At 36.8% G+C, this 18,424-nt stretch overlaps 1 protein-coding gene across 3 annotated transcripts in view; it reads left to right on the top strand.

The window, feature by feature from the left end:
* Ent1 (Equilibrative nucleoside transporter 1) overlaps positions 1-18,424 on the top strand; it is an 86,732-nt gene that overhangs the window by 15,235 nt on the left and 53,073 nt on the right. Inside the window, exon 1 of one of the 3 annotated variants that reach the window (XM_081758236.1) lies at positions 14,914-15,129. The exons of the other annotated variants lie outside the window; for them this stretch is intronic. The gene's annotated coding sequence lies outside the window, so the exon portion shown is untranslated. Of the gene's footprint in view, positions 1-14,913; positions 15,130-18,424 lie in introns of those variants that run through there. 3 annotated transcript variants of the gene reach the window in all.

Genomic DNA, 18,424 nt, shown 5'->3' with positions numbered 1-18,424 from the left:
TATATATATAATAGCGAAGAGGAATGAACACAACACTGAACACTGAATATGTAAAATAATTTTCGTCACTGAAATCACACTTTGCCTTTTCAGTGCACGATAGCCCTTTAAATAAATAAGATTATAATTCGGATTTCACAGTAAATGCTTCTCTCACACCATTGACACTCTTGGGGGATTAGCACTGGGGAAAAGTTGTCTGGATCGTCCCACGATGAATCCATTTGTTACGCTGAACCATCCTAAAACGTAGCGCCGATTCTTCAGCAAATTAAACAAGAAATTCTCCAAAGTAGAATGCTGATGTTGGAGGGCGCGTGTATAACATTTTAAACGCACAAGGTCTGCGGACCTGGGACTTCACTAGTTGGGGCTAGCCGTAAGAAAACGTCCTTCACCGGCTAATAGCTTGTGCCCCTTAACAAAAAGTCATACTTGAAGCTCGACGCGATATGCGTGGTTACGGCTTCTAAACCTGGAGTCAAACTCCCTGAGCACCGAAACTCAAGGTACGGGTTGCAATGGTCAACTGAAAGTGTTGGCAGTTCATTTCAAAAATCACTCAGTTAACTCACCTGTATGCACATACAAACAGAATATAGAAAACAATTTATGTTAATTTTAGTCAACTGCCCATAATGCACTAGACACGGCGATAACTTTGGCGTGAGAAAGTACAGATAACGAACTGCAAAAACTGTGAGGCTGGTGCCACTTTGGTTGCTGAACATCTGGTCAGCCCGTAGTTCTCTAATCTATTATAATGTTTCCATAAGCGATTAAAGAAAGCACTTAATTCAGTTCCAAATAACTATAGAATATATACTGTGTATATAATGAGTCAGGGAGAAACACTGAAATGGTTCGTCACTAGCTGAAATGTTCTCAGCAAAAGCAATGTTTTAAATGTATATATGAAAAAACGATGAAAGACTTCTTTGTCCAATTGTGTGGGAAAGAAGCAATTCCCACCAAAGAAAGAACTTATGTGCGTTGCAGAATAAAGTACAAATCGAAAATAATAATCACTGTCTTTACGAAATATACCGAGTGTCCACAAAAAAATCCTTCTATAACCTGGTAGCGGTTATAGTGGCATTGGAAATGCTAGAGCGTTTGCTACTTTACATGGTAGGATATCGATGATACGATTTTTGCTACGAGAAATGCTACGATAAATGTTTCCTTCTGAAACTAGCCTAAGCCTATTATTCAGACAAAGACTCACATTTAAAAGATTGACTATTTATTATCGTCTTTAAGGACAAATAAATACATTAGAACCGTAAATTGGTGTAAATTCGAACACTCCTGGTATGAGTCGACAATTTAAGAAAAATGTGACACCCTGATCTTGCAACATTGAATCTACTTCGAACAACCGTTTCTCACAATCGTTTAGTGTTCCTAATTTTAGAACGATCAATACTGAAACCGGAAAAACATGTTTTTTCACTTCCGGTTTCATCAGATGGATTAGAACCAATATTGAAACAAATTTTGCAGACACCAAATTCTTATCAAGAGACTTTTTTTTTTGTTGTTATTTGTTTCCATTTTTACTCTATGATTATAAATGTAGAAACCGGAAGTTGCAGTGAATTTCAACCACTTCCTGTTGGAGTAGAGGTATAACGACGGAAACCTCTGTTGTAAACGTAATCAGAAAATTTATACGTTCACAAAACTACACACAAAATATTACAAACAATATAACACGTTGTTCATTACGTCAACGTAACAAATGGCAAATATACCAACGTAAGTTAAAAAAGTTAAAAAAAGAATGCAACTAATATAAATTGTCAATGTCAGTCACTTATATATTTGTGCGTAGTATCAGCAGGCCCGTATTTAAGTAAGTGCTATTTTGTACTTGAGTACAGGGCGGCAGAATTTAGGAGGTGGCAAAATTTTTGATATTTTAAAAGATTCACAATAAAGTAATATTTACATAGTTAAAACTAGCAATCCGCTGTTCCGCGCAAGAGCAAGAAAATATGTTCATGTGTTTAGTTCGCTCTAATTACAGTACTTACTAATTAACTAGCTTATCTGATTATTTTAGAAAAGTCATCCTCCTAACAACATAGAATATATATTGGAAGAACGCCGTGATGCTGTTCTTATTTCAGTATTTTTTGTTCAATCACTTAGTTCTTTAACACCGCCGCGGTGTCACTTTTAAACTTTTAAATTGTGTCAAACCGGTATCATTAACCACAACACCGAAGTCTTAGTGTTGAGAAAACACAGTAAAGCGGTAATTTATCCTGGGCTTACTTTTCTGTATTAGAATTAAGTTGTATTAACATAATAATTTCCGTGTCTTTCTGTTTCGCCGATTCCTGTTTCGCAGAATGCCTTTGGTTGCCAAATTATCACACACCTGGACAGGCGGTCATCTTCGGCGAATCAGGAATTCCTGTTTTCGCCGAACATGGGCGACTGCCCGCGTGTGCAATAATATCATAGTTTAAGGCAGTCGGCGAAACAGGAATAGGGGAAAGAGGCAGGAACCATACTTTCTTACTGTTTAACTGTTTTGGTGGACATGTACAAAAATGTCCCGTTAGCCAGTCGGCCATAAAGTGAAACTTAAAAAGCAAAAGAACTGAAAGTTCTTCACTATCTGTAGTCTCCTAGTGAATATTAACGAAAACTGACAAAATTACAACTAACTGACTGTGGATGAATGCTGAACAAAGTTTAAATTTTAATAATTAATTACATTTATTATTAAATAAGCAAAGAGACAACTAACAAGGGAAGAGAGGAACATTATATACAAGATTATTGATACACTAATCGAAAGCACTAATGACGCCTATTACGAAACTGTAATAAAAATTTTCTGAATACATATACTGTGCGAGTTATATGAATATACAGTGTGTCCAAAAAGTCCGTTTCCACCTCTAGAAATCGCAAATGATGAGACAGATGCCAAAACAAGGAAACACGTGTTTGATCATTTTAAAAGTACCACGTACGAAAGCAAAAAGCGTTGTCCCAGGGCCACCCCGCAGGGTCCCAGGTGAGGTCCAACTCAAAAATTGCAAATGGTAAGGGGGTCAAGTAGCATATCGATGGAAACCTGTTGGGAAATTAAAGATGGAACAAGACTCGATTCTCTAAAATTACCCTGTGTGAAATGGCAGCCGGTCAAAATGTCAGCAAAGATGTCATTGTAAAGTCTACGACCATCCCCATAAATCTGAAATGGTGAGAGAGATGTCAAAACAGCAAAATACGTGTGTCATCATTTCAAAAGTACAATGATTCAAAGTAAAAATATTTGTCCCAGTGTCATCCACAGGGTTCCAGATGGGGTTCTACTCAAAATTTTCAAATGGCAATTGAAGTCAAGTAGCATATCGTTTGAAATATAGTGAATGAATATAGTGACAACGCATGAAAATTCTGAATGCCAAACCATAACGGAATGTGATTACTTACAAAAGTCACACATATATACTCTGCTTCAGGATCGGCACAGTCATTGTGCGCTCACATTCAACATGATGAATGCTGGACCCAAGCTCACCCCTTGTATCATCAGAAAATTTGCTGTAATAAAAATACACTTAGCATTGTTGTCATCATAAATGTATGTTTAATTGTCCAATAGCGATAGATAATTTTTGTAATCGGAATACCATACGGAATACGGAATACCATGCTTTTCTTGTGGGTATGCCATATTGCCCTCCACGCCACCTTGGAAACGAAAGAGCTGTTAAACGCATTTGAAGGCGTATAGGATAATGATGCTTATCAAACTACCACTCTGAATATCCAACGTCATAGTAAACAAAGAATTATTGTTCTATTAGATTTCAATAGGAAAATACAGGTTGTAAAACACTTACCTGTAAAAGTTTTTACGGATAAGAAATCAGATTTCCACGTCTACCAAAACAACGAATGTCACAATCACAAGGAGACTGACTGTAGAGCAACATGGGAACGTGAGGTAGTAGTTTCTTTCCTCTTCGTTTGGAAGCAACAATCATAGGCGAGATAATGAGGTATTCCATATTATCCGACTATTCCATAATACCCGAACTTCCTCTATATACAGGATGGCCCAAATGTAGGTATACACCCCTGAATTGATCAAGTATAACATTCTAGTTTGTGGGTTTAAGAACAAATAATAAAGAAACTAAGAAACCCTGATGGATAACAATAAGAAATGATATAAAATGCGATGAACTGGTCAGTACGGTACTGTATACCTACTTTTGGGCCACCCTGTATATCTAAAATGTATTTTGACAAGTATAATTCAAACCTAAAAGTCGAAACAGAATAGAACTCACGAGCTTCAAGTTTAACATTAAGGGGGCAGACTACTAAATATTTTTCAAACCTAACAATTTTTCTTTTGCCCGTTTTTCGTAAGTGGATTGAGATAATGAAACGTAACTTATTACAATAATAGATAATGTTATTCTACACGCAAAAATACGAATCGGAAGAATAATCAATGTTGCCATCCATAGAAATTACAGTGTTTTCAAAATATGAATTACCCAAAAATCTAGGTTAAGATAGCGACTAGAAAAATGAACTCAACGGTAATTGGCGACTTATCATGTTCTCTTTGTTCCTTGTTTACTACTTTTTAAATAATATTTGTATTTATTATGTAATAACTTATGTATCTGTATCTGTATCCATTTCATTGATTTTGATCATTTTCATTTTCAATGGCCATTAAAGCTATTAAATTTAATCGTTCTTGAGATACAGTTTATCTCAAATAATTCTTTATTAATTTTAGCTGAACTTGTTTAATACACAACAAATCACAAAAGTGTGTGCCTTAATTGATATTTAATTTGCCTTCAGTCCAGTGGCGGTACTTCAAAATCAGATTCCCTTCCTCTAAATGTTCTTAACCTGCCCCACTGACAATTCAGTTCTTTCGTTTCTCTTTCCAACATAGACAATCCAAATCAAGAAATGAGTATCACAATGTAGAAACAAACAGTGGCGCACCTAAGATTTCTCTTTTGGGTACGAAGATTTTTCGGAGTAGGCTACAAAATGCAAATAATTTTGTGTACGGTGTGTTTGAAAAAGAACTCCCTAGTTTTAATGGGTCCTAGAATCTGTACAAAGTGACATACACTATTCTAATTTGTGGTGTGTGATTCATCAACTCTCCAAGTTTAGGTCCCCTGCAGTTGGCAGGTCTTCTTGACCTTGAGACAGCCCCAGTGCTGATTTTTCCTCTGTTTCCTCAGTTCAGTCCAGGCTTGCAGTGCAGAGCAACTCAACAACAAAGTGTACTCCGCAACAGAAAGCGCAGTGTGTTATTTGGCTTGTAAAACTGAGCCAGTTATAACAGTGCAACGTAATTTTAGACGTCAGTATGGTGGTAAACCACCTACAGCAAAAACTATCCGTCATTGGCCGAAGTATTTCAAGGAAACCGGTAGTGATTTAAAAGCAAAATCAACAGGTAGATCGAGAACTTCTGAAGATGTTAAACAGATTCGTGTTGAAGTCCACCAACATTAAACACAACTTGAAGGAATTCTCTATCATGATATGTACTCATTGATGTAAGTTTTCATTCATTTCCCAATTAAATTTATACTTAAAACTAGGGAGTTCTTTTTCAAACACCCTGTATTTGCCCCCTGCAATTGCGCTAATTTTCTTTTAAAAATTAAAAATTCTGGAGGATCCAGACTCTCGGACCACCTTCGTCGGTGTTCCTGAACACAAGTAACTAATAATCAAAACTCTATTTTGCGTTAGGATTATTACTAAATGGTTAAAAATATCGCTCCATCTGAATTTAATACGAGAGAACTGAAACTAATTGTATTCTGTGTGAAAACTAATTGTATTCAAACAAATTTTGAAACACGTTAAATTTAACTCAGATTTATAACTGAAGAGGCCGTACCCATTCCATTTTAATTTAACTGCAAATTTACAGTTTCAAAAGTTTGTCGACTTGCAGATACTTCGTTAATAGTAACTCGGGTATTGACAACTCCCTCACCTCAACATTTGTATGATTATCGGTTTCGAAATTTTGTCCAGAAGTCGAAACACACTTTCTTAGAGCCATCGCTTACCCCTTAAGAATGGTCCACTTGTTTTTTTCTTTTTCTTTTTTTTTACTATTTCATGAAAATCAAAGTACTATTGGAAAATGAAAACACATCATTATAAATATTAAAAAAAAAAAAAAAAAAAACAACAAAACGACTCAGGATAGAAACGAAAATGTTGACGAGTAACAAATGGATCAATAGACATTAACAGTGAGTGTTAAGCAGTGGGGAGTGATTGTGAGCCAATGATATTAGGAACTTAAAATTTCTCTCAAAAATTCCATTTGCACTGCCCGTTTTTTTTCTTAGTATTTGCCCCCCTCCTGGACCAATGGGCAACCAAAGCCTAGTCGCTTGAACTTCGATAATGTGCATTTCATTTACGTTAACCTTTCTCAACCCTTAACTGTGCTTATTAAACTGAAGCTCTATGCGGGGACATTATTTATGACAAGGTGAGCCACCCTTCAAGACATTTTTTTCTACTGTAATAATGCCACCCAATCCATAAGCAACACGTGTAGTGGATTTCCTTTTGTTTGTTGATCCATTCCCATTTCAAAGACATTTTTGGCAATGATATTCTGTAGCAATGTCGCGGAAGAGTTTCAGGGGGAGGAATGAAGAGTCTGTTATATTTGTAGTTTGTGCATATGGTGGGACTGTGGAAAGAATGCCGCTGTCTTTAGTCACACTTACGTAGTGCTTAAAATTACATCTTCTGAAAAGCAAATTTCTCTTACATTTTATCTCATATTCATAAAATCGCCCGTTTTCCCCTCTTTAGAAAAATATTTTCTAAATCTTCCTCCACCGTGGGAAATTTTCTTCAAACTAGCATCATATGTAAATGTGGCATTGGCACCAATTGATGTAAGAGTTCATTTGAATTGTAAAGAGGTGTTTTACAACCAAACTTGCAAAAATTCGACTTTATTGTCTTTTGATGTATTTTATCTGTATCTCAATCTGTATAATATTTATTTGAAACTATTTGGAAAATATTTTATTATATCACTTTCTCTTATAAATTCACATTTGAAACACAAAATTACTTTTCAAGTTTGGCGCCCTTTTCACCTGGCGCCTTCTGCGAACGCGTAGTTCGCAGGACTCCAGATCCTGCCCTGAATGCACAATAAGTTCACTTCTGTGTTTCGCTTCTAAAGGCGAACCGTGGGACGTTCAAGTAAAAGCTCAGCTACTAGAAAGGTGTGATAGTTCGGATGCTTAACCATTTTCTGCAACTGACGATCTTATCTGAATGTACCGTCGTAGTTGGAAGGGAGAAACAAATTAAAAAGTGTGCAGTAGCCTTTTGTAGCTAATAGAGTGAATAAAATGCTGAAATTACAACTTATAAAAACATTATGAGAATGGTAAACTAATATTATATGGTATTTTTTTAATATTATATTAATATTATATAATTGTATGGTACATACGATTGACAAAAGTGACCGTGGCCTATTTACTACATTTTGTAGTTGTTTTACAGAAAAATGCGTCAAGGGAATGAACGTGACTTAGCGATAAACAACTCCGTAACCACGATGCAAGTGAGAGACATGCTTTTATCAGCTCTTGTTTGGATTATATCTGGATGTCACAAGTTATTGCGCAAACATTGAGTGACAAACACAGCAAGATATAGTAAATTCTTTCAACGGTTGTTATACCTATATACAGTATATATATAAAGCAGTTTTATCGTTGAACCTTCTAAATATCTTCTTTATGTCAATAAACGTTACATTTTACGTATAGCGATGAAAGCCAAGTAATGTACGACTACATAGGTCAATACAAATACTTTATTTTTCTAATAAAATAAATTAGTAACAGAGTATACACTCTATTTATTAGCTTTCTTATCAAATAATCGACATTTTAATTTGTACTTCCATGCTGAACAGATAAAAGTCGATTTAAAATAATTAATAGTTTTAAATGGGCAAATTCACTGCACAATTTAACACCCAATAGCGAAGAGTTTCTTCGTGCTTATGATGAATGGGCCTTTTATGCGGGAGACCAGGTTCGATTAACAATGCATTTTTAAAATGTATATTCTAATTTTTTATTAAGATAGAAATTGAGATATTTTCTATTCTTCTTGAGGTATTGCATAATACATCTGACAATGTTTCTATGATTTCCGTATTTTCTTATAAAGAATATATACATTTGGAATTGTTTTATTTTAAAAATACTCTTTTTATATCCTGAATTAAGAAGAAAATATTATATTTTAAATTATTCTCGCAGTTTGGGGTATTTTCCCCTAGACCAAGGGTTCTCAACTTTTTTCGCTGACATACTACCATATTTAATATAGAAAATATTACGTACGGTACCATCGGTAAATCGGACAAAATGCTCTTTCTTTTTTGTGCCCTGTACGTTTGTTTGAAGCGGTAAAACCTCCAAACTTCTAGATAGTGAGAGGATTGGGTCACAATCAACAGACAGATGCGGGAAGAAAATACTTATAAGCTGGTCTAAGTAGCACTTTGGAAGGAAATGAAATTAAATGTTTAAGTTTTGGGTTCCTCGATTATGCCAACTATGCTAAAGGAGACAGTGACGATGAGAAATGAAGAAAATGGTGGAATGAAGAAAGTGAGAGGAAACGGGAGAACCCGGGAAAACTCACGCACACAGTTTACTTGGCGCGAGTTGGGATCGATCCAAGGACCCGATGCACCAAAGTGAACGCTTTACCACTGAGTCAGCGCGGCCACCTAGGTAATTTGTCCAAAGGACGTAACGTTTGCAACGAGCATTAAAATATTGAATAATTCAACAGATTCTGTGGAATGAGGGAGCTTTATACCGGTAGTCTTTTTCAGGACTAAAGCTGTAAGAATATCTAGAATAATATGGAAAAAATGATTGTTTATAACACAAAGACAATTGGAAGTTACCTTTTAATTTCAGAACTATAATTTGTGATGCTTTTGATCTTCCCTTAATTTATAACTTCAATGGTGAAGAGTCATTGAGGGCAACCACTATTTCGGGGCAAAATTTGGGAAACTTAAATGAAATACACTTCCAGCTCGCACATTTTCAGTTGATGGCAGGCCCGTGCAGGGTCACTAACGAGGACGGATAAGTCTACCAAAAGGGCGCCCCTACTAACCTGAATATATATATATATATATATATATATATATATATATATATATATATATATATATATATATATATATATATATATGTAACTTAATTAATATGTATATATTGTGTAACTTAATTAATATACTAAACGTCGGGAGGTGATTCGTGATACCGGAGATAAAACGACAAGTATAGACCAACCTGGGTGTAGAAATGTCTTTGAGCTATGATCATCGAGAAATTTTCGAGAAAATGCAACAGCAGCCATACTCGAGAATAAAATGTCGGATCGAAATCGTGCAAAATGGAATGTCCATTACTTTTAGTTGTAGATTTTATTAGTGTACAATCGGATGTAGTGCAGTGGCGGTGCAAGGGTGACTCCCAAAGAAACTGGAGCATTCCTTGGAGTATTTTATCAAACGTATGTGTACACGAAACAGCTGTGAAGAATAACAGTTCACAGTCTGATATTGTCAACCGTTGACCTCATTGCAAAGATGACATTGTCGAAGCAATTTTTTCCGCTGCGGTTAAACACACCTGAAATTTTGGAGGTGAATGCCGCAGCTATGTTAACTCGAGCAACAAGTTCTTCGGCTGTCGTGGCTAGTGTTACATACAAAATGCGTTTCATAACGCCCCAAATAAGAATTCAAGGGGCGTGAGGTAGGGTGAAAGAGGGGGTCATAACACAGGTCAATCTCTCCCAATCCAACTATCTGGGAATGTTTCCATTTAAGTAGGTCTGCATATACCTGTCAAAATGTGCAGGTTCACTGTCATGCTGGAATCACATCTACTGTCTTATGTTCAAGGGCACATGTTCTAACAATTTTGGGAGAACATTACGTAAAAATAAATTATACGTACTCCCACACAGGCAGGCCGGTTATAAATAAGACCCTACCACAAAATTATCCACCATACTGCGCCGCGCGCTCATACTAAATCTCTCTGCTGATCGTTCACTAGGATTGCATGTGGATTTTTACTCCCTACACATGGCTACTGCTAGTTTCAGGACGATCTTTGATCATTTCCAATACCCTGTTTTCAAATTCAACTGTCCACATGCTGCAATTTTCTCGGATCTCATGAAGGGGAAATTGAAGAGACGCTATCTCCCGAAGGCAAATATGGAGGCGTGGAAAAAATACAGTGAAAGTTACTCTCCTATGAGGGCGACGGTTACGATATAAACGCCTTGCCTCTGGGATATTTCCCCTTATCTTTCCATAAATGAGGTGCATATCTGCCAGCTCGTGGACAGGGTAATCTGCCATTGCGCAGGTACATACAGACTAACAAAATTAATTTTACTTAAACACCAAAGTCTACAGTTTTACACGACACGAATACCTGGACACTACACTCTACCGTCGTACGCAACATTTCCTATCTTGTTATACAGCAATTCCACACATATCAGAGCATCGGACACTGTATATCACTCATAAGTTGCGTCAGATGCCTACTATAACACAGCCACGCTAATTTATGCCATCCACATCAAAACTGCAATACGGTCTTCCGCGAGTCACTCGCAAGTGGTATACAAGGGACGATAATTCCGTAAGTGCTGCTACGTCTAAGCAAAGGTGACACATTTTTTTTTTTCCGTGTTGGTATTTTATCCACCTCCAAAGTACATAGAGAACGCCGAAAAAAATATTTTCCACCATTTGTTGCACGCGTTTTCTTCTAGAAACAATTTCCTTCTAAAAAATTGTTTCACCAGTGACAAAATCAAAATATAAGTGGGCTACACTATGACACTATTTTGGTATATTCACAATAGGAATGTATTTTTTCGTAGATCAGGATTAAGGGGCGTTTTCCAACTCCAAGAGAGGGGAAAAGACCCTCGAAAGTATCCCTGGAAGAAGATTTACCTAACGGATAAATTAAAATGTTCCAGCGCACTTCTCTGTATCATTATGCAACGTGTACAACATCTCGTGTTTCATCCATTTTTGTTGCTTCTGTGCACAGAAGTATCATATTCCACGGAATTACATATTACAAGGAGGCAATCCTTTAATGCAGCTTACTTTCGTAAAATATGTATCTGGAAAATCCCTTGTACACTCGTTGATCACATGTGATCTTTGCATTTTTGAATACTACGTGCTATGTTTCTTTACATACCGCCTGACTGTCCTATGCACGATCTTTTTAACCCAAATCTGGATCAAAGTTATTTTTTCCATCTTCACACTCGTAACTTGGACAGAAAGCCGTTCATTTATCATCCGTTATCAATAGCCTAGAAGATATAACTGTGATACGTTAAACAATTATTTTCGTTTATATTATTCCCCTGAGAGTTTATTCTGTGCTGAGACGAAATAGATAAATCACACATGTGTATATCTCTTTCTTTCGAATTCTAAGTGTTCTTATTTGAAGGATGTACTATTAGATGTACTTTTCATTGTTGAAATCTTGTACTTGATTGTTGTTCATGGCCCTTATTCAACGTTTGATAAAATAGTCGACAGAATCCTCCAGTTTCTTTGGGAGGCACCCTTGCGTCGCCACTGTACACTAATGAGATCTACGACCAGAAATAATGGACATTCTCTTTTACCCGACTTCGATCCGATGTTTTATTCTTGAGTTATGGCTGCTCTTACATTTTTCCGACAAATTTTCGTGTGATCAAGGCGCCAAAATGAGGCATTTTTACACCCAGATTGGTGTATACTTTTCGTTTTATATCCGTGTCAGGAGTCACCTCCTGAAGTTTATGTTAATTAAGTTATACTCTGTATATATACGGGCGCCATTTTATGTATTAAAACCCGAAGTTTGTTTAATAACGTAAATAGCTAAACTGTGAAAACCTCTTTACTAGAGAAACTTTTTTTAAAAATTTCTTGTAAGATTTTTTTGTCACACAAAATGAAGCTAAATATATACTAATAAATCAATATAGCTATATTTTAGAAATATAATAGGCACTGATTATTCCGATACTGCTCTAAAACACACAGGAATAATCACATGACAAGGTCGCATTACGTAAAGGGCGCACTGTACCCTTCACGGGTTCTTCACCAACAGCATGTATTCACTGTACAGAACTGTGCCATACAGAAAAATAAAACCCTTTATCTTTGATATGGTTTCGCAAGGGCGCCTTTGCAAAGGGCTCACTGTACCCTTCATGAGTTCTTTACCAACAGTAACAGTATGTAGAACTGTGCCATACAGAAGAATAAATGAAACCGTTTATCTTTGATGTGTTTTCGCAAGGGTGTCTTATGTAAAGATCGCACTGTACTTATCATGGGTTCTTTACCAATTTATTATTTAAAAAAATACCTTTATATATAATGTGATGTTTCAGAGGGCGCACCGGGACATGTCCCGGTGGGCCAGCACGGGCCTGGTTGACGGTCATCCAATATCATTTTGTGGAGTTTCTTCAACATATTTGGCGTGGTCACTTCATTTGTAATGTTCGTCTTTCCAGCTCATACAGCCTTGTGTAAACTCTGCCTCCCAATATTTTATTGTTGTAAATGAAGGAGCAGACACCTCCAGAGTAGGATCTAGCTCGGTTTTGATGTTGATTAGACTAAAACCTTTCAAATGAAAGTATTGTATCAGATAATAATGACCAAGGATGTTATAAAATAGAGGATCTGCCCATACGCCATACGTCACAGCTTCGCCACACCTATTCTGCCCACTCCGCGCTACTGAGATTGCAATGTTTCAAGCCAACAATCATGGCGGAAACGAGAATAGCCAATCAGACCTGCCGGCTCAGAGGATGCTCGGTTGTTTTTTTGGGCTTCACTGAGTTCATATGATAAAGATACGTATCGGCATATCCTCTATTTTATAACATCCTTGATAATGACCCATTTTTTCCATGCTGACAAATTCACTGAGAACGTTCACTATTCACTGAGATGGCTAGCAAACAAATACTGAACAACGTAGCGTCTTCAAATTTCAAACTTAAGCTTTATGCGGTTGGTACTTTTGTTTTCAAACATCACCCGCCATCTATGCGTCAGGGCGGGTACTTCTGTTACTATCCACGTATTTCCAGTGATTGCATACGCAACCTACATATCATAATCTGACTTTACGAAAGAAGTGATTGGAACTTGAGCTACTGATCACTTTCTTTAGCTAAGACATGTTGATTGACAGATTGCTTGTAAGAAATTTCTGGAATTTCGGAAATCAAATTATTCCCACTTCGTTGAGATTTTAATCGATGACTAAGTAAGTGAATCCAGTGGCGTTCACAAGGGGAATTTAAATCTCCTTCTTTCTGATACAAGATATTATGGATACCTGTGACATGTGCAAGAAGGATGTAAGTTCTAACTTCGAAAGGTTATCAATATATATCCTATTTATAAAGTAAAATATCTGTGAGCAACGCTAAATGCAACCCTCAAAACAATTAAAAGTTGTGGGTTGCATAAGTAGGAAATATTTAGATGTTCTTAATACTTATTTTAAACGCAAGCCGCCTTATGCAGAGTCGTTTTGACGTAGGCTTATAATTACCGTCATACTAAAGGTCTCACTACTACAGGAAACTTATGTTACTCGAACTCTTTAGTGTGGCACTAATCATGCGTCAAAATGACTCTGCATACCGCACAAGATGTCTGTGTCAATCTGTCAGTCACGCTAATTCCCAATAATTTACAGTCAGGCTAATAGATGTCACTAGCTGTGCTATATCGTACCTGAGCCCGAGAGATGTCGCTAGCTTGCAGGCAATTTGCAGATTAGCCGATGGTTTGGACCCAGGAGGAACAATTAGTTATTGTTTAAAATATTAGACATATGTACTTGGGTGTGCAAAATCTCCTGTGATGAAATTCTAGGGGATACCACTGAGTGAATGAAACATTTTACTTAAAATATCTTGGGTATTTCTTGATCACGCTTGAAGAAATAATGTTGATTTTTTTGTAAGGAATACGGGCTCAGTGATAGAGCACTTACTCTAGTGCGTGGGGTCCCTGGGACGATCCCTTGCCAAGTAAGTTTGTGGTGGACAACATCGTGTCCGTGGGTTTTCTCGGAATACTCCCATTTCCTCCCACTTTCTCATTCCATCAATACTTCCATTATCATTCACTTGCCTTAATCTTCACCTTCCTCTGTCTAAAGGGTATAATCGTTGGATGTTACACAAATATTTCATTTAATTTTCATTTTTATAAACATATAAATTATTCAACATGAATTGGAATGCCATGCAGCCAGAATGGAAAAGTTTGATTGGAAACTAATAGGAAAGGCATAATCGCACATTCCGTAATAGTTTGCTTCAACATAACGCAAAATTTGCTATTTAGTTTGCGTTAGTCGGTGTTGCAGCTATGATGGCTTTTTTCCATTGCGTTCCGTACGCAAAATTTTGCGAAGTCTGGTGAGAATCATCTCCGTAGGTGTAGATGGGAGAACAATAAAAAGATGGACCTTGCAAAGGAAATACAAAGTAGAAATTGGATCTAGTTAGCAAAGGAGAGAAGACAATAGAAAGTTTTTTTTCTGTGAAATCGGCATTGAAGCTGAGGATTCCATAAGCCACAGTTTTTATTCAAATAAGTGTCTTCATGTTTTTTTTTTTTTTTTTTTTTTGGTGTTAAAGTAAATTTCAACGACCTAGTTGGCAATACTGTTCGTTGTATCCTGTAGGTTAGTCTGCTGCGTACTATTTATATTTATAGCATTTAGCTATGTCGTCTCTGTGACAGCTGTTTTTGTTGATATCACATCATGTGATAGTTATGCAAAGAACATAGTCAAGAAGTGGATTATGAATCACTGCAGTAATAACCTTCGTGACAAAGGAATATGTTTTAAGTGTGTTCTACAGATTCGTAAAGTAATTATGGATTTGAGTGAAAAACAGAGCTGAAAAAGGACCTGGTTTATGGTAATTTATGTTATTTTTGTTTTCTTTCTAGCTCGTAAGATTTATCATAACAAAGTATTTCGGGTAAAGTTTACAATGTTTTCTTGTTAACCTAATACTGCAAAGGTAAGATGGTCTGAAAACATAAACTTACATGATTACCAATTTTTATGTGACAGTCATACGAAACAGTTCATTTCCAGGTTTTAAATTGAAAAGAAGTTTGTGAGCTGTTACTTGTCCAACACATTAATGTAAGATTGTAATAACAGTGCGTTAGCATTTTATTTTATAATCTGCCACAATGTATACTCATAATAGGGTACTGGTCAAGTTTAAACACACCATATTTTGCAAATTTGAAGGTAAAATTCAATACTCTGCTTGGAAAGTAGTAGGTAGTATTTCTGCTCAGTGTGAAAAAGCTGTATTTTATAGCTAAATTGTAGCGTTACTAGTGTGAAATCATTACAAGTGCTATTGGAAGTCGTAACATTGCGAAAAATTGCGTATACTTACTATTGCTGACGCACCTGTTTCACCCTGCTTTGACTCGATTAGGTTGCATTCGTGGTTTTTAGAGATCACCTATCACATCGTTTTCAGTTTTGGCTCTGTATCTTTTGTGTCATACCCGAACGCTGTATTTGTACGCAAATCGTAAAATTGAATAATAATAATAATTTTTCAACAATTACATTTGACATTTATTCCGTTAAGGGGTCCAAAACTACACTGGACCCCCTTAAGCTAACACAACCTAACCTAATCCTGACCTGACCTAACCTAGCCTGACCTAATATAACGTTATATTATGTAATCAAACGGAAATCAATAGAAAGAAGTGGTGTCAAAGACACTGGGCCCCCTTGGCGGAACATTGTCCAGCTCCGCCAGCTAATGAACAGAAATAACTTATAAACAGCTACAAATCTCCTAGGAAATTGCTGTTTATCTGTACTATTCTAGGTTAGCATACAAGGGGATTCTTAAGTATTGCATTGCTGAGTGCGAATTGATTTTAGGAGGCCTGAGTATAAAACACAAACCAACCTAACCAACTTGTGCTAGGTGGCCAGTAAAACGTACGAATGCTATTTAACCGGGTCAGGGCAGGAACGCAATAGGGATACCCGTGCTGTAGCGCGAGGGTGCTTCCGCAGGATGCAGGTGTCAGCGATAGTGGGTGTACACATAAGTAATGGTAGTGGAAAATCACTTCATAATAATATAATAACACGTGCGTTGCTTGCGGCACACTTCGGCAATATTTTTGTGTTAAATTTGTACACTGCCTTCTTATGGCACTTACCTTAGTATGCTGGTTTATATATTTGTACAATTTGCAGTAGGAAATTGTGCTTAATAATTTATCTTTTCCACTGACAAACGCGCTCGAAAAATTATCCCTTTGTTGCCGCTTTTTCCCAATAACTTTTTAGATTCTTGAATTGCATTTATAAACGTAACTTCGTTTATTTCTTGTTATCTTCCCGTCTTTCCTACACTTTCGAGATTGCGTTCCGTACATTCGTTAATCTATGTTTTTCACACAGTTTCAGCAGATTTTCCTCATTGTTAGTATTTCACTGCACAAAACTAAACACTGTTACATTAGAGCCCGCACTCATCATTTTCTAATTATGTTCCCTCCACAATGGAGTAATCTTCCGCCGTGATTTCCGTCATAGCAAAATAAATCCTTCTTCACTACCTCTATTAAGCATTAAGAAAGAATAGTTTCTACCCTAAACCCTACGCTCTACAGCGACCACACTTAACAATTCTTCCCGGTAATTTTCAAATTTCCATCCCTTTTAGCCCACACGGCATAATCATGGGACATAAAACTCAAAAATTTCAGTTCATTTTCTAGTTATCACGGAGGGGCTTAACGGAACTTAACCGTTACTTTTGGTGGGCCCCCTTGAACTTCATCTATGCTTAGTGGGGTATTGTCATATTGACCAGCGGAAATCTTTTGGAGTACAGTAAGAAGGTAATTGGTGAAAGAATTATAATTTTTCAACAATTATTTCGAGTGGTGTGCGCCTAAATTAGACTTGCACGCGTGCCCTTGTATCAATTCCGGGATAATAGCATAGAGTCTGTTCGAAATTTTTTTTCTCTTGTTGTAGTGTGCAATTGGATTCTCATCGGAATCGTTTTGAAGAAAATTCGTGAAAGTACTTTTTAGTGTTTGCTTATATACTTACTGTAGAGTTGTTGATGTGTCGCTCTTTTTACCAAAAAAAAAAAAGTTGTGTATAGTATGATGGTGTTCACTTTCGTTAGGACTATGGACTGTGCAAATATATCACTGACTGGTGGCCGCAACACCTACTGGGCCCCGTGTAGGTATGTTACCAACAATCACTAATGCATTCACCAGACCAGTCGTCCCCAGAAAATAGAGCTCAAATTTAGCCCAAAGAAGATGGTTCCAGAGTATCTTCCATCACAAGTCGAAGCTCGGCATGCAGGTCTGCAGTTTGCTATCCGCAACCCGTCGTGAGAAAGGTTGCGAACCACAAACTATCGACACAGGATGTCAACCTCCCAGTTGAGTTGGCAATGATGACTACTGAAACTGAAATTCATGCGTGTGTTATGGCCTTCCCCCCCCCCCCAAAAAAAAAAAAAAAAAAAAAAAAAAAAAACTACTGCTAACTAAAATTTTGCGCAACGGAAAAATAGAGTTAAAAGAAACGAAAACTCAAACTGGAAAAAAAATCCTTTACAGTATCCGGTCGTATCTTATCTCGGTCGCACCAAGAAATACCTTTTCATACTTGAACCTCGTGTAATCTCACTTTCCACTGAAAGTTACAATGCCTCTGATGCTGCTCATATATTTTGCACTTTGACTATATATCTAGGTTTTACTGTATATATTTTTATGACTCAATACACACTTTAAATTAATAAACTTTTTACAGAAATTGATAACTCAGGCCAGAAATAAGATAGAAATATGAAACTGGTGTTGAATTGTTTACAAACTATAAAAGTTTTTGTCTGTGTTAGGTTTGTTCTGTTTCACCAAGTCTCAGTTTTTTTTGCTTTAGGTTTGTAGTACGTAAGTAAGAAGCCATGCCAACGATGGATTGGTCGTGATGGACCAACAGCTTGGCCTCCACGCTCTCCTGACATAACCCCATTAGACTTCTTTTTATGGGGTTATGTCAAGGATGAGGTCTACCGAACACGTGTACCAGATCTTGAAACCCTGCAGCAACGAATAACAACAGTCGTTGCATCGATCCCTCCAGTGATGTTGGCTAATGTGTGGATGGAAATTGAATATCGCCTAGAT

This window comes from Thermobia domestica, chromosome 5 (genome assembly GCF_964235325.1).
Source record: "Thermobia domestica chromosome 5, izTheDome1.hap1.1, whole genome shotgun sequence".
Lineage (NCBI taxonomy): Eukaryota > Metazoa > Arthropoda > Insecta > Zygentoma > Lepismatidae > Thermobia > Thermobia domestica.
Note: the sequence above shows the minus strand (reverse complement) of the source record. Positions and strands in the feature narration are given on the sequence as shown.